We start from the raw sequence: 16,315 nt of genomic DNA on the forward strand, positions 1-16,315 counted from the left end.
GACGAACAAGCCCATGGAAGTAGGGGCTCAGCGGGAGCAGCCAGTTGGCCTATCCGGCCACATGTCACTGTCCCCCGGCCAGACTTGGCGGCAAGTCCCGGGGAGGAACAAGCCCATGGAAGTAGGAGCTCCGACTTCCAAAGTGATGACGTCAGCGGGAGCAGCCGCTCGGCCGTATCCGGCGGCATGTCACTGTTCCCCGGCCAGACTTGGCGGCAAGTCCCGGGGACGAACAAGCCCATGGAAGTAGGGGCTCAGCGGGAGCAGCCAGTTGGCCTATCCGGCCACATGTCACTGTCCCCCGGCCAGACTTGGCGGCAAGTCCCGGGGAGGAACAAGCCCATGGAAGTAGGAGCTCCTACTTCCAAAGCGATGACGTCAGCGGGAGCAGCCGCTCGGCCGTATCCGGCGGCATGTCACTGTTCCCCGGCCAGACTTGGCGGCAAGTCCCGGGGGACGAACAAGCCCATGGAAGTAGGGGCTCAGCGGGAGCAGCCAGTTGGCCTATCCGGCCACATGTCACTGTCCCCCGGCCAGACTTGGCGGCAAGTCCCGGGGAGGAACAAGCCCATGGAAGTAGGAGCTCCTACTTCCAAAGCGATGACGTCAGCGGGAGAAGCCGCTCGGCCTATCCGGCCACATGTCACCGTCCCCCGGCCACACTTGGCTATAGGTCCCGGGGAGGAATAATGCCCATGGAAGTAGGAGCTCCTACTTCCAAAGGGGCAAGTCAGCGGGAGCAGCCACTTGGCCTATTCGGCCAAGTTTCACTGTTCCCCGGCCACACTTGGCTGTAGGTCCCGGAGAGGAATAATGCCCATGGAAGTAAGAGCTCCTACCTCCAAAGGGGCAAGTCAGCGGGAGAAGCCACTTGGCCTATCCGGCCACATGTCACTGTCCCCCGGCCAAGCTTGGCTGTAGGTCCCGGGGAGGAATAATGCCCATGGAAGTAGGAGCTCCTACTTCCAAAGGGGCAAGTCAGCGGAAGAAGCCACTAGTTCTATCCGGCCAAGAGTCACTGTTCCCCGGCCTTACTTGGCAGTAGGTCCCGGGGAGGAATAATGCCCATGGAAGTAGGAGCTCCTACTTCCAAAGGGGCAAGTCAGCGGGAGAAGCCACTTGGCCTATCCGGCCAAGAGTCACTGTTCCCCGGCCACTCTTGGCAGTAGGTCCCGGGGAGGAATAATGCCCATGGAAGTAGGAGCTCCTACTTCCAAAGGGGCAAGTCAGCGGGAGAAGCCACTAGTTCTATCCGGCCAAGAGTCACTGTTCCCCGGCTACACTTGGCAGTAGGTCCCGGGGAGGAATAATGCCCATGGAAGTAGGAGCTACTACCTCCAAAGGGTGAAGACACTTGGCTCTAAGTCCCCGAGAGGTATACTGCCCATGGGAGTAAGAGCTCCTACTTCCAAAGGGGCAAGTCAGCGGGAGAAGCCACTTGGCCTACCCGGCCAAGAGTCACTGTTCCCCGGCCACACTTGGCAGTAGGTCCCGGGGAGGAATAATGCCCATGGAAGTAGGAGCTCCTACTTCCAAAGGGGCAAGTCAGCGGGAGAAGCCACTTGGCCTACCCGGCCAAGAGTCACTGTTCCCCGGCCACACTTGGCAGTAGGTCCCGGGGAGGAATAATGCCCATGGAAGTAGGAGCTCCTACTTCCAAAGGGGCAAGTCAGCGGGAGAAGCCACTTGGCCTATCCGGCCACATGTCACTGTCCCCCGGCCACACTTGGCTGTAGGTCCCGGGGTGGAATAATGCCCATGGAAGTAGGAGCTCCTACTTCCAAAGGGGCAAGTCAGCGGGAGCAGCCACTTGGCCTATCCGGCCAAGTGTCACTGTTCCCCGGCCACACTTGGCTGTAGGTCCCGGAGAGGAATAATGCCCATGGAAGTAAGAGCTCCTACCTCCAAAGGGTGAAGACACTTGGCTCTAAGTCCCCGAGAGGTATACTGCCCATGGAAGTGAGAGCTCCTACTTCCAAAGGGGCAAGTCAGCGGGAGAAGCCACTTGGCCTATCCGGCCAAGAGTCACTGTTCCCCGGCCACACTTGGCAGTAGGTCCCGGGGAGGAATAATGCCCATGGAAGTAAGAGCTCCTACTTCCATAGGGGCAAGTCAGCGGGAGAAGCCACTTGGCCTATCCGGCCAAGAGTCACTGTTCCCCGGCCACACTTGGCAGTAGGTCCCGGGGAGGAATAATGCCCATGGAAGTAGGAGCTCCTACTTCCAAAGGGGCAAGTCAGCGGGAGAAGCCACTTGGCCTATCCGGCCACATGTCACTGTCCCCCGGCCACTCTTGGCTGTAGGTCCCGGGGAGGAATAATGCCCATGGAAGTAGGAGCTCCTACTTCCAAAGGGGCAAGTCAGCGGGAGAAGCCACTTGGACTATCCGGCCAAGAGTCACTGTTCCCCGGCCACACTTGGCAGTATGTCCCGGGGAGGAATAATGCCCATGGAAGTGGGAGCTCCTACTTCCAAAGGGGCAAGTCGGCGGGAGAAGCCACTTGGCCTATCCGGCCAAGAGTCACTGTTCCCCGGCCACACTTGGCAGTAGGTCCCGGGGAGGAATAATGCCCATGGAAGTAAGAGCTCCTACTTCCAAAGGGGCAAGTCAGCGGGAGAAGCCACTTGGCCTATCCGGCCAAGAGTCACTGTTCCCCGGCCACACTTGGCAGTAGGTCCCGGGGAGGAATAATGCCCATGGAAGTAAGAGCTCCTACTTCAATAGGGGCAAGTCAGCGGGAGAAGCCACTTGGCCTATCCGGCCAAGAGTCACTGTTCCCCGGCCACACTTGGCAGTAGGTCCCGGGGAGGAATAATGCCCATGGAAGTAGGAGCTCCTACCTCCAAAGGGTGAAGACACTTGGCTCTAAGTCCCCGAGAGGTATAATGCCCATGGAAGTAAGAGCTCCTACTTCCAAAGGGGCAAGTCAGCGGGAGAAGCCACTTGGCCTATCCGGCCAAGAGTCACTGTTCCCCGGCCACACTTGGCTGTAGGTCCCGGGGAGGAATAATGCCCATGGAAGTAGGAGCTCCTACTTCCAAAGGGGCAAGTCAGCGGGAGAAGAGCCACTTGGCCTATCCGGCCAAGAGTCACTGTTCCCCGGCCACACTTGGCAGTAGGTCCCGGGGAGGAATAATGCCCATGGAAGTAGGAGCTACTACCTCCAAAGGGTGAAGACACTTGGCTCTAAGTCCCCGAGAGGTATACTGCCCATGGGAGTAAGAGCTCCTACTTCCAAAGGGGCAAGTCAGCGGGAGAAGCCACTTGGCCTATCCGGCCAAGAGTCACTGTTCCCCGGCCACACTTGGCAGTAGGTCCCGGAGAGGAATAATGCCCATGGAAGTAGGAGCTCCTACTTCCAAAGGGGCAAGTCAGCGGGAGAAGCCACTTGGCCTACCCGGCCAAGAGTCACTGTTCCCCGGCCACACTTGGCAGTAGGTCCCGGGGAGGAATAATGCCCATGGAAGTAGGAGCTCCTACTTCCAAAGGGGCAAGTCAGCGGGAGAAGCCACTTGGCCTATCCGGCCACATGTCACTGTCCCCCGTCCACACTTGGCTGTAGGTCCCGGGGTGGAATAATGCCCATGGAAGTAGGAGCTCCTACTTCAAAAGGGGCAAGTCAGCGGGAGCAGCCACTTGGCCTACCCGGCCAAGTGTCACTGTTCCCCGGCCACACTTGGCTGTAAGTCCCGGAGAGGAATAATGCCCATGGAAGTAAGAGCTCCTACCTCCAAAGGGCGAAGACACTTGGCTCTAAGTCCCCGAGAGGTATACTGCCCATGGAAGTGAGAGCTCCTACTTCCAAAGGGGCAAGTCAGCGGGAGAAGCCACTTGGCCTATCCGGCCAAGAGTCACTGTTCCCCGGCCACTCTTGGCTGTAGGTCCCGGGGAGGAATAATGCCCATGGAAGTAGGAGCTACTACCTTCAAAGGGGCAAGTCAGCGGGAGAAGCCACTTGGCTTATCCGGCCAAGAGTCACTGTTCCCCGGCCACAATTTGCAGTATGTCCCGGGGAGGAATAATGCCCATGGAAGTAGGAGCTACTACCTCCAAAGGGTGAAGACACTTGGCTCTAAGTCCCCGAGTGGTATACTGCCCATGGAAGTAAGAGCTCCTACTTCCATAGGGGCAAGTCAGCGGGAGAAGCCACTTGGCCTATCCGGCCAAGAGTCACTGTTCCCCGGCCACACTTGGCAGTAGGTCCCGGGGAGGAATAATGCCCATGGAAGTAGGAGCTCCTACTTCCAAAGGGGCAAGTCAGCGGGAGAAGCCACTTGGCCTATCCGGCCAAGAGTCACTGTTCCCCGGCCACTCTTGGCTGTAGGTCCCGGGGAGGAATAATGCCCATGGAAGTAGGAGCTACTACCTCCAAAGGGGCAAGTCAGCGGGAGAAGCCACTTGGCCTATCCGGCAAAGAGTCACTGTTCCCCGGCCACACTTGGCAGTATGTCCCGGGGAGGAATAATGCCCATGGAAGTAGGAGCTACTACCTCCAAAGGGGCAAGTCAGCGGGAGAAGCCACTTGGCCTATCCGGCAAAGAGTCACTGTTCCCCGGCCACACTTGGCTGTAGGTCGAGGGGAGGAATAATGCCCATGGAAGTAGGAGCTCCTACTTCCAAAGGGGCAAGTCAGCGGGAGAAGCCACTTGGCCTATCCGGCAAAGAGTCACTGTTCCCCGGCCACACTTGGCTGTAGGTCCCGGGGAGGAATAATGCCCATGGAAGTAGGAGCTCCTACTTCCAAAGGGGCAAGTCAGCGGGAGAAGCCACTTGGCCTATCCGGCCAAGAGTCACTGTTCCCCGGCCACACTTGGCAGGAGGTCCCGGGGAGGAATAATGCCCATGGAAGTAGGAGCTCCTACTTCCAAAGGGTCAAGTCAGCGGGAGAAGCCACTTCGCCTACCCGGCCAAGTGTCACTGTCCCCCGGCCACACTTGGCAGTAGGTCCCGGGGAGGAATAATGCCCATGGAAGTAGGAGCTCCTACTTCCAAAGGGGCAAGTCAGCGGGAGAAGCCACTTCGCCTACCCGGCCGAGTGTCACTGTCCCCCGGCCAGACTTGGCGGCAAGTCCCCGGGAGGAATAATGCCCATGGAAGTAGGAGCTCCTACTTCCAAAGGGGCAAGTCAGCGGGAGAAGCCACTTGGCCTATCCGGCCACATGTCACTGTCCCCCGGCCAGACTTGGCGGCAAGTCCCGGGGAGGAATAATGCCCATGGAAGTAGGAGCTCCTACTTCCAAAGGGTCAAGTCAGCGGGAGAAGCCACCTCGCCTACCCGGCCAAGTGTCACTGTCCCCCGGCCACTCTTGGCTGTAGGTCCCGGGGAGGAATAATGCCCATGGAAGTAGGAGCTCCTACTTCCAAAGGGGCAAGTCAGCGGGAGAAGCCACTTGGCCTATCCGGCCACATGTCACTGTCCCCCGGCCACACTTGGCAGTAGGTCCCGGGGAGGAATAATGCCCATGGAAGTAGGAGCTCCTACTTCCAAAGGGGCAAGTCAGCGGGAGAAGCCACTTGGCCTATCCGGCCAAGAGTCACTGTTCCCCGGCCACACTTGGCAGTAGGTCCCGGGGAGGAATAATGCCCATGGAAGTAGGAGCTACTACCTCCAAAGGGGCAAGTCAGCGGGAGAAGCCACTTGGCCTATCCGGCCAAGAGTCACTGTTCCCCGGCCACACTTGGCAGTAGGTCCCGGGGAGGAATAATGCCCATGGAAGTGGGAGCTCCTACTTCCAAAGGGGCAAGTCAGCGGGAGAAGCCACTTGGCCTATCCGGCCAAGAGTCACTGTTCCCCGGCCACACTTGGCAGTAGGTCCCGGGGAGGAATAATGCCCATGGAAGTAAGAGCTCCTACTTCCATAGGGGCAAGTCAGCGGGAGAAGCCACTTGGCCTATCCGGCCAAGAGTCACTGTTCCCCGGCCACACTTGGCAGTATGTCCCGGGGAGGAATAATGCACATGGAAGTAGGAGCTACTACCTCCAAAGGGTGAAGACACTTGGCTCTAAGTCCCCGAGAGGTATACTGCCCATGGAAGTAAGAGCTCCTACTTCCAAAGGGGCAAGTCAGCGGGAGAAGCCACTTGGCCTATCCGGCCAAGAGTCACTGTTCCCCGGCCACACTTGGCTGTAGGTCCCGGGGAGGAATAATGCCCATGGAAGTAGGAGCTCCTACTTCCAAAGGGGCAAGTCAGCGGGAGAAGCCACTTGGCCTATCCGGCAAAGAGTCACTGTTCCCCGGCCACACTTGGCTGTAGGTCCCGGGGAGGAATAATGCCCATGGAAGTAGGAGCTCCTACTTCCAAAAGGGCCAGTCAGCGGGAGAAGCCACTTGGCCTATCCGGCCAAGAGTCACTGTTCCCCGGCCACACTTGGCAGTAGGTCCCGGGGAGGAATAATGCCCATGGAAGTAGGAGCTCCTACTTCCAAAGGGGCAAGTCAGCGGGAGAAGCCACTTCGCCTACCCGGCCGAGTGTCACTGTCCCCCGGCCAGACTTGGCGGCAAGTCCCGGGGAGGAATAATGCCCATGGAAGTAGGAGCTCCTACTTCCAAAGGGGCAAGTCAGCGGGAGAAGCCACTTGGCCTATACGGCCACATGTCACTGTCCCCCGGCCACACTTGGCAGTAGGTCCCGGGGAGGAATAATGCCCATGGAAGTAGGAGCTCCTACTTCCAAAGGGGCAAGTCAGCGGGAGAAGCCACTTCGCCTACCCGGCCAAGTGTCACTGTCCCCCGGCCAGACTTGGCGGCAAGTCCCGGGGAGGAATAATGCCCATGGAAGTAGGAGCTCACTTGGCTCTAAGTCTTCGAGAGGTATAATGCCCATGGAAGTAAGAGCTCCAACTTCCAAAGGGGCAAGTCAGCGGGAGAAGCCACTTCGCCTACCCGGCCAAGTGTCACTGTCCCCCGGCCAGACTTGGCGGCAAGTCCCGGGGAGGAATAATGCCCATGGAAGTAGGAGCTCCTACTTCCAAAGGGGCAAGTCAGCGGGAGAAGCCACTTGGCCTATCCGGCCACATGTCACTGTCCCCCGGCCACACTTGGCAGTAGGTCCCGGGGAGGAATAATGCCCATGGAAGTAGGAGCTCCTACTTCCAAAGGGGCAAGTCAGCGGGAGAAGCCACTTCGCCTACCCGGCCAAGTGTCACTGTCCCCCGGCCAGACTTGGCGGCAAGTCCCGGGGAGGAATAATGCCCATGGAAGTAGGAGCTCCTACTTCCAAAGGGGCAAGTCAGCGGGAGAAGCCACTTGGCCTACCCGGCCAAGTGTCACTGTCCCCCGGCCACTCTTGGCTGTAGGTCCCGGGGAGGAATAATGCCCATGGAAGTAGGAGCTCCTACTTCCAAAGGGGCAAGTCAGCGGGAGAAGCCACTTGGCCTATCCGGCCACATGTCGCTGTCCCCCGGCCAGACTTGGCGGCAAGTCCCGGGGAGGAATAATGCCCATGGAAGTAGGAGCTCCTACTTCCAAAGGGGCAAGTCAGCGGGAGAAGCCACTTCGCCTACCCGGCCAAGTGTCACTGTCCCCCGGCCACTCTTGGCTGTAGGTCCCGGGGAGGAATAATGCCCATGGAAGTAGGAGCTCCTACTTCCAAAGGGGCAAGTCAGCGGGAGAAGCCACTTGGCCTATCCGGCCACATGTCACTGTCCCCCGGCCAGACTTGGCGGCAAGTCCCGGGGAGGAATAATGCCCATGGAAGTAGGAGCTCCTACTTCCAAAGGGGCAAGTCAGCGGGAGAAGCCACTTCGCCTACCCGGCCAATTGTCACTGTCCCCCGGCCAGACTTGGCGGCAAGTCCCGGGGAGGAATAATGCCCATGGAAGTAGGAGCTCACTTGGCTCTAAGTCTTCGAGAGGTATAATGCCCATGGAAGTAAGAGCTCCTACTTCCAAAGGGGCAAGTCAGCGGGAGAAGCCACTTCGCCTACCCGGCCAAGTGTCACTGTCCCCCGGCCAGACTTGGCGGCAAGTCCCGGGGAGGAATAATGCCCATGGAAGTAGGAGCTCCTACTTCCAAAGGGGCAAGTAAGCGGGAGAAGCCACTTCGCCTACCCGGCCAAGTGTCACTGTCCCCCGGCCAGACTTGGCGGCAAGTCCCGGGGAGGAATAATGCCCATGGAAGTAGGAGCTCCTACTTCCAAAGGGGCAAGTCAGCGGGAGAAGCCACTTCGCCTACCCGGCCAAGTGTCACTGTCCCCCGGCCAGACTTGGCGGCAAGTCCCGGGGAGGAATAATGCCCATGGAAGTAGGAGCTCCTACTTCCAAAGGGGCAAGTCAGCGGGAGAAGCCACTTCGCCTACCCGGCCAAGTGTCACTGTCCCCCGGCCAGACTTGGCGGCAAGTCCCGGGGAGGAATAATGCCCATGGAAGTAGGAGCTCCTACTTCCAAAGGGGCAAGTCAGCGGGAGAAGCCACTTCGCCTACCCGGCCAAGTGTCACTGTCCCCCGGCCAGACTTGGCGGCAAGTCCCGGGGAGGAATAATGCCCATGGAAGTAGGAGCTCACTTGGCTCTAAGTCTTCGAGAGGTATAATGCCCATGGAAGTAAGAGCTCCTACTTCCAAAGGGGCAAGTCAGCGGGAGAAGCCACTTCGCCTACCCGGCCAAGTGTCACTGTCCCCCGGCCAGACTTGGCGGCAAGTCCCGGGGAGGAATAATGCCCATGGAAGTAGGAGCTCCTACTTCCAAAGGGGCAAGTCAGCGGGAGAAGCCACTTCGCCTACCCGGCCAAGTGTCACTGTCCCCCGGCCAGACTTGGCGGCAAGTCCCGGGGAGGAATAATGCCCATGGAAGTAGGAGCTCCTACTTCCAAAGGGGCAAGTCAGCGGGAGAAGCCACTTGGCCTACCCGGCCAAGTGTCACTGTCCCCCGGCCAGACTTGGCGGCAAGTCCCGGGGAGGAATAATGCCCATGGAAGTAGGAGCTCACTTGGCTCTACGTCTTCGAGAGGTATAATGCCCATGGAAGTAAGAGCTCCTACTTCCAAAGGGGCAAGTCAGCGGGAGAAGCCACTTCGCCTACCCGGCCAAGTGTCACTGTCCCCCGGCCAGACTTGGCGGCAAGTCCCGGGGAGGAATAATGCCCATGGAAGTAGGAGCTCACTTGGCTCTAAGTCTTCGAGAGGTATAATGCCCATGGAAGTAAGAGCTCCTACTTCCAAAGGGGCAAGTCAGCGGGAGAAGCCACTTCGCCTACCCGGCCAAGTGTCACTGTCCCCCGGCCAGACTTGGCGGCAAGTCCCGGGGAGGAATAATGCCCATGGAAGTAGGAGCTCCTACTTCCAAAGGGGCAAGTCAGCGGGAGAAGCCACTTCGCCTACCCGGCCAAGTGTCACTGTCCCCCGGCCAGACTTGGCGGCAAGTCCCGGGGAGGAATAATGCCCATGGAAGTAGGAGCTCCTACTTCCAAAGGGGCAAGTCAGCGGGAGAAGCCACTTCGCCTACCCGGCCAAGTGTCACTGTCCCCCGGCCAGACTTGGCGGCAAGTCCCGGGGAGGAATAATGCCCCATGGAGCTCGGGCAGACTAGAAGTAACCTCGTCTGCCCGCTGGAGGGCGCCCTTCCCGGAGCGGAGGGGACCCCCTTGGCCACCAAGTGCAAGCCGAGTTTGGAGCTCGAAACCCGGCCACGCTTGGTCGTAGGTCCCGGTGAGGAACATGGCCATGGAAGTCGGAGCTCAAACCTCCAAACTGACCTCAGCCGGAGCACTTGCTGAGGCTGCCCGGGCATGGGTTACTGTTCCCCGGGCACACTTGGTCGTAGGTCCAAGTGTGGAACGTGTCCATGGAAGTTGAAGTGAAGAGAACCGCGAAAGGGAGTTTTTGCGCGAAGCCGCGGCCGAGGAGGGCTCACCGATCCCGGCGTGATTTCTGCCAGGCCCGGTACCCAAACCGAACTCCGCATGGTGGCTGGATCCGCGACCCTGGAACCCTGGGCCGGGAGCCTAGGGGCGAGAGGGGCCCCATGGAGCTCGGGCAGACTAGAAGTACCCTCGTCTGCCCGCTGGAGGGCGCCCTTCCCGGAGCGGAGGGGACCCCCCAAGCGACCAAGTGCAAGCCGAGTTTGGAGCTCGAAACCCGGCCACACTTGGTAGTATGTCCCGGTGAGGAACATGCCCATGGAAGTAAGAGCTCAGCGGGAGCAGCCACTCAGGCTACACGGGAATGTGTCACTGTCCCCCGGCCAAGACTTGGCGGCAAGTCCCGGGGAGGAATAGTTCCCATGGAAGTAGCTCAGCGGGAGCAGCCACTCAGGCTACCCGGGAATGTGTCACTGTCCCCCGGCCAAGACTTGGCGGCAAGTCCCGGGGAGGAATAGTTCCCATGGAAGTAGCTCAGCGGGAGCAGCCACTCAGGCTACCCGGGAATGTGTCACTGTCCCCCGGCCAGACTTGGCGGCAGGTCCCGGGGAGGAATAGTGCTCATGGAAGTAGCTCAGCGGGAGCAGCTGCTGAGGCTACCCGGGAATGTGTCACTGTCCCTCGGCCACACTTGGTCGTTGATTCCTGATGAGGAACATGCCCATGGAACTAAAGAGTTCAGCGGGAGCAGCCGCTCAGGCTACCCGGGAATGTGTCACTGTCCCCCGGCCAGACTTGGCGGCAGGTCCCGGGGAGGAATAGTGCCCATGGAAGTCGGAGCTCCAACCTCCAAGTTGACCTCAGCGGGAGCAGCCGCTGAGGCTACCCGGGCCTGGGTGACTGTTCCCCGGCCACACTTGGTCGGAGGTCCCGGTGTGGAACATGCCCATGGAAGTTGAAGGGAAGAGAACCGCGAAAGGGAGTTTGGAGGCTGAGCCGCGGCCGAGGAGGTCTCACCGATCCCGGCGTGATTCCAGCCAGGCCCGGTACCCTATACCGAACTCGACAGGGTGGCTGTATCCGGGACCCTGGAACCCTGGGCGGGGAGCCTAGGGGCGAGAGGGGCCCCATGGAGCTCGGGCAGACTAGAAGTACCCTCGTCTGCCCGCTGGAGGGCGCCCTTCCCGGAGCGGAGGGGACCCCCCAAGCGACCAAGTGCAAGCCGAGTTTGGAGCTCGAAACCCGGCCACACTTGGTAGTATGTCCCGGTGAGGAACATGCCCATGGAAGTAAGAGCTCAGCGGGAGCAGCCACTCAGGCTACCCGGGAATGTGTCACTGTCCCCCGGCCAGACTTGGCGGCAGGTCCCGGGGAGGAATAGTGCCCATGGAAGTAGCCCAGCGGGAGCAGCCGCTCAGGCTACCCGGGAATGTGTCACTGTCCCCCGGCCAGACTTGGCGGCAGGTCCCGGGGAGGAATAGTGCTCATGGAAGTAGCTCAGCGGGAGCAGCTGCTGAGGCTACCCGGGAATGTGTCACTGTCCCTGGGCCACACTTGGTCGTTGGTTCCTGATGAGGAACATGCCCATGGAAGTAAGAGTTCAGCGGGAGAAGCCGCTCAAGCTACCCGGGAATGTGTCACTGTCCCCCGGCCAGACTTGGCGGCAGGTCCCGGGGAGGAATAGTGCCCATGGAAGTCGGAGCTCCAACCTCCAAGTTGACCTCAGCGGGAGCAGCCGCTGAGGCTACCCGGGCATGGGTGACTGTTCCCCGGCCACACTTGGTCGGAGGTCCCGGTGTGGAACATGCCCATGGAAGTTGAAGGGAAGAGAACCGCGAAAGGGAGTTTGGAGGCTGAGCCGCGGCCGAGGAGGTCTCACCGATCCCGGCGTGATTCCAGCCAGGCCCGGTACCCTATACCGAACTCGGCAGGGTGGCTGTATCCGGGACCCTGGAACCCTGGGCGGGGAGCCTAGGGGCGAGAGGGGCCCCATGGAGCTCGGGCAGACTAGAAGTACCCTCGTCTGCCCGCTGGAGGGCGCCCTTCCCGGAGCGGAGGGGACCCCCAAGCGACCAAGTGCAAGCCGAGTTTGGAGCTCGAAACCCGGCCACACTTGGTAGTATGTCCCGGTGAGGAACATGCCCAGGGAAGTAAGAGCTCAGCGGGAGCAGCCACTCAGGCTACCCGGCAATGTGTCACTGTCCCCCGGCCAAGACTTGGCGGCAAGTCCCGGGGAGGAATAGTGCCCATGGAAGTAGCTCAGCGGGAGCAGCCGCTCAGGCTACCCGGGAATGTGTCACTGTCCCCCGGCCAGACTTGGCGGCAGGTCCCGGGGAGGAATAGTGCTCATGGAAGTAGCTCAGCGGGAGCAGCCACTCAGGCTAACCGGGAATGTGTCACTGTCCCTGGGCCACACTTGGTCGTTGGTTCCTGATGAGGAACATGCCCATGGAAGTAAGAGTTCAGCGGGAGCAGCCGCTCAGGGCTACCCGGGAATGTGTCACTGTCCCCCGGCCAGACTTGGCGGCAGGTCCCGGGGAGGAATAGTGCCCATGGAAGTCGGAGCTCCAACCTCCAAGTTGACCTCAGCGGGAGCAGCCGCTGAGGCTACCCGGGCATGGGTGACTGTTCCCCGGCCACACTTGGTCGGAGGTCCCGGTGTGGAACATGCCCATGGAAGTTGAAGGGAAGAGAACCGCGAAAGGGAGTTTGGAGGCTGAGCCGCGGCCGAGGAGGTCTCACCGATCCCGGCGTGATTCCAGCCAGGCCCGGTACCCTATACCGAACTCGGCAGGGTGGCTGTATCCGGGACCCTGGAACCCTGGGCGGGGAGCCTAGGGGCGAGAGGGGCCCCATGGAGCTCGGGCAGACTAGAAGTACCCTCGTCTGCCCGCTGGAGGGCGCCCTTCCCGGAGCGGAGGGGACCCCCAAGCGACCAAGTGCAAGCCGAGTTTGGAGCTCGAAACCCGGCCACACTTGGTAGTATGTCCCGGTGAGGAACATGCCCATGGAAGTAAGAGCTCAGCGGGAGCAGCCACTCAGGCTACCCGGCAATGTGTCACTGTCCCCCGGCCAAGACTTGGCGGCAAGTCCCGGGGAGGAATAGTGCCCATGGAAGTAGCTCAGCGGGAGCAGCCGCTCAGGCTACCCGGGAATGTGTCACTGTCCCCCGGCCGGACTTGGCGGCAGGTCCCGGGGAGGAATAGTGCTCATGGAAGTAGCTCAGCGGGAGCAGCCACTCAGGCTAACCGGGAATGTGTCACTGTCCCTGGGCCACACTTGGTCGTTGGTTCCTGATGAGGAACATGCCCATGGAAGTAAGAGTTCAGCGGGAGCAGCCGCTCAGGGCTACCCGGGAATGTGTCACTGTCCCCCGGCCAGACTTGGCGGCAGGTCCCGGGGAGGAATAGTGCCCATGGAAGTCGGAGCTCCAACCTCCAAGTTGACCTCAGCGGGAGCAGCCGCTGAGGCTACCCGGGCATGGGTGACTGTTCCCCGGCCACACTTGGTCGGAGGTCCCGGTGTGGAACATGCCCATGGAAGTTGAAGGGAAGAGAACCGCGAAAGGGAGTTTGGAGGCTGAGCCGCGGCCGAGGAGGTCTCACCGATCCCGGCGTGATTCCAGCCAGGCCCGGTACCCTATACCGAACTCGGCAGGGTGGCTTTATCCGGGACCCTGGAACCCTGGGCGGGGAGCCTAGGGGCGAGAGGGGCCCCATGGAGCTCGGGCAGACTAGAAGTACCCTCGTCTGCCCGCTGGAGGGCGCCCTTCCCGGAGCGGAGGGGACCCCCCAAGCGACCAAGTGCAAGCCGAGTTTGGAGCTCGAAACCCGGCCACACTTGGTAGTTGGTCCCGGTGAGGAACATGCCCATGGAAGTAAGAGCTCAGCGGGAGAAGCCACTCAGGCTACCCGGGAATGTGTCACTGTCCCCCGGCCAAGACTTGGCGGCAAGTCCCGGGGAGGAATAGTGCCCATGGAAGTAGCTCAGCGGGAGCAGCCACTCAGGCTACCCGGGAATGTGTCACTGTCCCTCGGCCACACTTGGTCGTAGGTCCCGGTGAGGAACATGCCCATGGAAGTCGGAGCTCCAACCTCCAACCGGGTGAAGCCTCCGAGAGCTAGCCGGGAATAGGGCGCCAATCCCGGCTACCGCCCTCCAGGCTTGCCCCGGTCGAAAGACCTACGTCCTCGCACCAGCACAAGCGCAAAAATTTTCTAAGTGTGGGAGAACCGAGGACCCGCCCGGTGGCACTCTGCCTCTCGCTGCCGCCCTCCTGGAAGCGTCCTCGGTCACTGTGTGTGCGGCAGATATCAGAGCTCCGGAAAGGTGAAAAAGAACCGGTAAGAGGGCGAATCCGGCAGCTCCCTGCCGGGCGAGGACCACCGCGAGCGGCGGGGACGTCAGACGGGAGACGCGCGGCGGACCTTCCGTCGGAGTGCCTGGGATTTTGACCTCGGAGAAGTTCGAAAAAATTATGCGGTCGGAGCTGTCTGCCCCGGCCGGGGAAGGCTCACCGCCGGCGGCTGCCAACCCCTGGCTTGCCCGCTGGATGCCCTTTCGGAGGCTGCTGAAAAAGAACTGTCAGGCGGGCACCTCTCGGAAGAACCGCAGACCAAAACGACCGGTAAAAATTTTGGGCGATCCGACACGTAGTGCACCTTCGGCGGCAGAGAAAAGCAGCAAAAATACCGGTCAGAGAAGGGGAGTTTTGGTCGACTCTGCCAGGTTTTTGCACTAAGTCAGATCCGTAATGCCAGCGGGACTGAGTCGCTTTTGCGTGCCGTGGTCCTGGAGGCCTGCTCGGACAGAGCGGTCCTTCGGGTCCCGCGGGAAGGGGCATTTCATGTTCCTCTGCGGGAGGTGATCCATTTTCTGCGGGAAATGGCGAGCCCCTTCGGCTACAAGAGTGTGTAGGTCCCGCTCAACAGTCTACGTCCTTAACCATCGGGGACTTTGTAGATTTTGCCCAAAATCGCTCTCCGCAGAACAGAGCGTGAGGTCTCCGCGGCGGAGGCCGGAAAAGGTGCGAGGTGAGCGGCATGGTATGACTGGGCTCGTGCCGCTCACTGCTACCCGGAGCGTGGCGCCCTCCGGGTAAAAGGCTAGCCGGGGCGAGTAGGTGGGATGACGGGCGCATAAGCAACGCCGTCCCCGCCGTACAAGGTGCCGGTGGCCTGGCGAACCACCGGCGTAAGGCTAGCCAGGGCGGACCGCGGGGCAGAGGGCGCATAAGCCACGCTCTCTCTCCATCCCACCAGCACAAGCGAAATATTTTCAAAGTGTGGGAGAACCGGCTTCCCGACCGGTGGCACTCTGCCTCTCGCTGCCGCCCTCCTGGAAGCGTCCTCGGTCACTCGGAGTACGGCAGATTTAAGAGCTCCGGAATGGTGAAAAAGAACCGGAGAGAGGGCGACTCCGGCTTCTCTCTGCCGGGCGAGGACCACCGCAGGCGGCGGGGACGTCTGACAGGAGACGGCGCTGCGGGCAGGCTTTAAAAGTGCATGGGGTTTTGGCCTCGGCAAAAGTCGAAAAAATTATGCGGTCGGAGCTGTCTGCCCCGGCCGGGGAAGGCTCACCGCCGGCGGCTGCCAACCCCTGGCTTGCCCGCTGGATGCCCTTTCGGAGGCTTCTGAAAAAGAACTGTCAGGCGGGCACCTCTCGGAAGAACCGCAGACCAAAACGACCGGTAAAAATTTTGGGCGATCCGACCCGTAGTGCACCTTCGGCGGCAGAGAAAAGCAACAAAAATACCGGTCAGAGAAGGGGAGTTTTGGTCGACTCTGCCAGGTTTTTGCACTAAGTCAGATCCGTAATGCCAGCGGGACTGAGTCGCTTTTGCGTGCCGTGGTCCTGGAGGCCTGCTCGGACAGAGCGGTCCTGCGGGTCCCGCGGGAAGGGGCATTTCATGTTCCTCTGCGGGAGGTGATCCATTTTCTGCGGGAAATGGCGAGCCCCTTCGGCTACAAGAGTGTGTAGGTCCCGCTGAACAGTCTACGTCCTTAACCATCGGGGACTTTGTAGATTTTGCCCAAAATCGCTCTCCGCAGAACAGAGCGTGAGGTCTCCGCGGCGGAGGCCGGAAAAGGTGCGAGGTGAGCGGCATGGTATGACTGGGCTCGTGCCGCTCACTGCTACCCGGAGCGTGGCGCCCTCCGGGTAAAAGGCTAGCCGGGGCGAGTAGGTGGGATGACGGGCGCATAAGCAACGCCGTCCCCGCCGTACAAGGTGCCGGTGGCCTGGCGAACCACCGGCGTAAGGCTAGCCAAGGGCGTACCGCGGGGCAGAGGGCGCATAAGCCACGCTCTCTCTCCATCCCACCAGCACAAGCGAAAAATTTTCAAAGTGTGGGAGAACCGGCTTCCCGACCGGTTGCACTCTGCCTCTCGCTGCCGCCCTCCTGGAAGCGTCCTCGGTCACTCGGAGTATGGCAGATTTAAGAGCTCCGGAATGGTGAAAAAGAACCGGAGAGAGGGCGACTCCGGCTTCTCTCTGCCGGGCGAGGACCACCGCAGGCGG

The sequence above is a fragment of the Engystomops pustulosus genome, unplaced genomic scaffold (genome assembly GCF_040894005.1).
Source record: "Engystomops pustulosus unplaced genomic scaffold, aEngPut4.maternal MAT_SCAFFOLD_386, whole genome shotgun sequence".
In the NCBI taxonomy this organism is placed as follows: Eukaryota; Metazoa; Chordata; class Amphibia; order Anura; family Leptodactylidae; genus Engystomops; species Engystomops pustulosus.